The following is a 4,793-nucleotide window of genomic DNA, read 5'->3' on the forward strand; positions in this document are numbered from 1 at the left end:
CTTGCCTGGAAAATCCCATGGACAGAGGAGCCTGGTAGGCTGCAGTCCATGGGGTCGCTGAGGGTCAGACACGACTGAACGACTTCACTTTCACTTTTCACTTTCATGCATTGGACAAGGAAATGGCAACCCACTCCAGTGTTCTTGCCTGGAGAATCCCAGAGACGGGGGAGCCTGGTGGGCTGCCGTCTATGGGGTCACACAGAGTCGGACATGACTGAAGTGACTCAGCAGCAGCAGCATGTCCATTGAGTTGGTAATGCTCATCCTCTGTCACCCTCTTCTCCTTTTGCCTTCAGTCTTTCCCATCATCAGGGGTCTTTTCCAATGAGTCAGCACTTTGCATCAAGTGGCCAAAGTATTGGAGCTTCAACTTCACCTTGAGGACAGAGGTCCAAACTTGATAATTGTCCAGGACTGATCACCTAGACACATAGCCAGCTTCAGTGATACTTGCAGAAAACCTCCTCTGAAATGTTAGACTATAGACAAGCAGACTCAGAGAATTCAACCTTGACTCTCAACTTTAAATTTGATATCTGTAGTTCAAAATTATTGCTTGCAATTTTTTTTTCTTCTCTTTGTAATTTACTTAGATTCCTTTGGGGCCTGTATGTGTTTGCCTTGTTGAAATTAAATGGCATTTGAAAAATAAATTAATTCTCCAGTTTCAGCATATAAACTGGATGGATGTATTGTGTGTGGTTATCCTTAATAATTATGCTATTATAATTCATAACCTTATTTATTTTTTGACTGCTTAATCTTTATAAGGTGAAAAATTAAATACTCTAACTACTACATTTTCTTGGGGAAGTCCTTTGTATACTTTCTACTTTTCAATGCTTTGTCATTTAATAAGAAGTGAACATTAGCTCTTCATTTGGGTTTGTATGCACATATTATTTTAACCATTCTTGTTTCAAATTAGTAATTTGTATCTTTAAAAGCCATTCTAAGATTCTATTTTCAAGATGCTTTATTTACATTTTAGTATAATAGTTTGACTTTAACTCTAAATTTATTTTATGGTATAAATTCTTGATTGTATTACTTCTATGTTCCTATTATAGTTGCAGTATCTTCACTGTGCTCTTTTGTTTTGTTTTGTTTTGTCTATTTCAGTGTGTGGTTTTTCATTATGATAATTGGAAAAGCTTATAATGACTTTTGCTCCTATTTGTATGTTTTTTAAATAGTGGCTGCTGCTGCTACTGCTAAGTCACTTCAGTCGTGTCCGACTCTGTGTGACCCCATAGACGGCAGCCCACCAGGCTCCCCCGTCCCTGGGATTCTCCAGGCAAGAACACTGGAGTGGGTTGCCATTTCCTTCTCCAATGCAGGAAAGTGAAAAGTGAAAGTGAAGTCGTTCAGTCGTGTCCGACCCTCAGCGACCCCATGGACTGCAGCCTACCAGGCTCCTCTGTCCATGGGATTTTCCAGGCAAGAGTACTGGAGTAAATAGTGGCACTGCATGAATTTTTTCTTTTCAGTAATTAAAAAGTAACTTTAAATAATTTACTTAAATTTCTCTGTGATGATTTATTAAACTTAGAAAGCATTTATGTCCTCCCAACTACAAAAATGAGGGTGTGAGAGCACTTTTGGGGGCTTCCTATGTGGCTCAGTGGTAAAGAATCCGCCGGCCAAAGCAGGAGATGCAGGACATGTGGGTTTGAATGGCAACCCACTCCAATATTCTTGCCTGGAAAATCCCATGGACAGAGGAGCCTGGTGGACTACAGTCCCTGGGATCGAAAAGAGTTGGACATGACTGAGTGACTGAGCACGCATGCAGGAGGGCACTTTTATTCCCTATCCTAAGCAAAAATACTGATTCTCCTAGAAGTTTTCTTCATATAACATGGGATATACTATCATCTTATATCATGTAATTATAAGCTCCACAATTCCTTGGCCTTTTTCTATTAGTGCTCCATTCTCTTCTGGAAATCACCACTACTGTGGAAAAGCCAGTGGTCTGCAAGGTTTAGACCACTGAGATGGCTTTTTTCCAATCATGACATCCACAGCAACCTGTGTTATGTTGATGTTGAAGTTCACTGATGTTCCAAGAATATATTTTATTCTCTGCAGTTTTTCCAGGAATAGGTTTCAATGAACGGATTTAGTTCTGTATTTTAGAAACTTCTTCCTCAATTATATTGCTCAGTGTTTTTTAGTTATATTCTCCTTTCTCATTTTCAGGAATATTATTCTTTTTATGGGAGCCTCTGTTTTCTGTGTTTCATCTTTGCTCTGAGCACTTTTTTCTTTTGCTCTTTTCCATCTTCTTTTATGTATCATTCTAAGTCTCTCTTCTGTGTTTCTCACTCTGCTTTCAGCAATGCCCTAGGTTTTCCTTTCCCTCTTTGATCATAGCTTTTGTTTCTGTGATAGTTTTACTGCTAAATTCCAATTCCTCCTTAAAGTCTGCCAGCTTACTTTTCAACTCTTGACATGGGCTTTTCTTACTTTACCTTTAGTTTATACCTTACCTTTAATGGAGTGTTTTCACAGTTGCTGTTTCTTTTACAAAAATTTGTAATATAGAGAAAGTATTTTTCCTGAATGTATTTCTGTGTCCTGGAGTAATTCTTCTAATGTACATTCTTTATCTATTTTTCATTCCTTTATGCTCCTTCCTAATTATCTTTTCCAGATTACATCTATGCGGAGCTTTCATATGGCTCTTTTGTACTTCTCATTTAAAAAAAATTTTTTTTAGATTTTTTTTTTAATGTGGACCATTTTTAAGTCTTTATTGAATTTATTACAACATTGCTTCTGTTTTATGTTTTGAGTCTTGGCCCCAAAGACTATGAGATCCCCAACCAGGGATCGAACGTGCACTCCCTGCAGTGGAAGTCAAAGCCTTAACCACTGGACTGCCAGGGAAGTCATCTTACTTCTCACTTTTAAACTAAGACCACCCCTTCTGGCCTTGTTATTTATTCAAGCCTGAGGTAAGGGATTTGAATGGAGGGGAGATTTGAGCTAAAATCTAAGAGAAGAGAATCTGAAATTTTTAAATTTTTTTTGTGCCTGAAGACACCTCATCTGCCACATCCTCTGGCTGCCTGCGTCTCTCTTCAAGGGAGTCACATGTCCCATTTTGGGGTAAGCATGTCACTCAGGGAGGTCTAAGGGGCCCCAGTGATATAGAGATCGGTACTTGCAGCAAACATCAGCAGTTCTTTCTCCATCCCACGTCAGCCCCATGTTGCTTGTTACAAGGAGGTTGGTCTGCAGAAAATTGAGAATATATTCCCTTTCTCCCATTCCTCCTTCAGAACAGCCCCCTTGCCCCCTCTGCTTCTCTGCCCTCTGGAACTTTGCCTCCTCCACCCCCACCCACCAAGCTAGATGCACCTAGCTTTTCCTGCAGCCTGTCTGCCTTCTCCAAATGGTAGTTAAAAACTTGAACTGTATGTACTGGCTCTCCGTGTTTCCTCTCCATTTGTCCAAGTTTCCCCACATTTGGCTCTATTCTTCTAAAGCTGTACTTTGGAGTTTCAGCCAATTCCTGATCTCATTGAAGATGTGAGTTCTGCAGTTCTTGTTCTCTTGTTGATAACTCTGAATTTCAGAAAAAGAAATAAAGGGGAAAACATGCTATTTCTTACCAGAAGCATTACAGTTTTGTTTTGTTTTTTAGGTAATAAATCATTGTCATTATGATAGACTTCACTCTTAATCTCTGGGAGGGTGTTTGAGAACTTGGTTGCTTAGCAACCAGAGCTTCTTTCTTCTTTCAACATCTTGCCCCAACCTGATCCCTATGTGCCTGGTTCACCCTGTGTGGTACTTGATTGAGTCACTTGGAAGTTACTCTAACTACCCATGGCTTCCAAAGGGCACAGATAGTCAAGAAGAAATCTAAGAGGGACTTACTGAACAGAAGGAGGAAAATACATTGACATCGACGGTAGAAATAAAATGGGTTGTTTATAAGTTAAGGAAGGAGGGTTCGGGATGGGGGACATGTGTATATCTGTGGCGGATTCATGTTTATATATGGCAAAACCAATACAATATTGTAAAGTTAAAAAATAAAATAATTTAAAATAATATAAAAAAAATAAGTTAAGGAAATGTATCCAGGTCAACAAGACCTTAGGACAAAGACAAAATAAGATGAAAACAGAAGAATATACATAATTTTTTCTGCCACAAAGATAAGGTGATCCACTTGAAAATACATAAAGTTATTTTCAAATATCTTTTGATATTGATTCCTAACATAATTCCACAGTGTTAAGAGAACAGACTCTGTATGACTTCAATACCTTTAGGCCATGAAATTTTTGCACCTTGTTTTATGCTCTGGTGGCTCAGACAGTAAAGCATCTGCCTATAATGCGGGTAATCCCAAGTTCAATCCATGGGTTGGGAAGATCCTCTGGAGAAGGAAATGGCAACCCACTCCAGTACTCTTGCCTGGAAAATCCCATGGATGGAGGAGCCTGGCAGACCACAGTCCATAGGGTCCTAAAGAGTCAGACACGACTGAACGACTTCACTTTCTTTATGCTTCTGGATATGTTCCAGTGTCTCCCAGTTTATAGTGTATGGGAACTTGAATACAATTTGTACTCGGCTATTGTGTGAAAATTGTATAAATCTTAATTATGTTTAATTGGTTCATGGTGGTTTTCAGGTCTACTATAGCCTTCTACTTTTCTGTCTAATCTTCCCATTAATTTTTGAGAGTTTGATATTGAAATTCCAACTAAAAATCTTAATTTATCTAATTAAAAATTGTAATATATAGTGGAACTATATGTAACTTT

The sequence above is a fragment of the Bubalus bubalis genome, chromosome 15 (assembly GCF_019923935.1).
Source record: "Bubalus bubalis isolate 160015118507 breed Murrah chromosome 15, NDDB_SH_1, whole genome shotgun sequence".
In the NCBI taxonomy this organism is placed as follows: domain Eukaryota; kingdom Metazoa; phylum Chordata; class Mammalia; order Artiodactyla; family Bovidae; genus Bubalus; species Bubalus bubalis.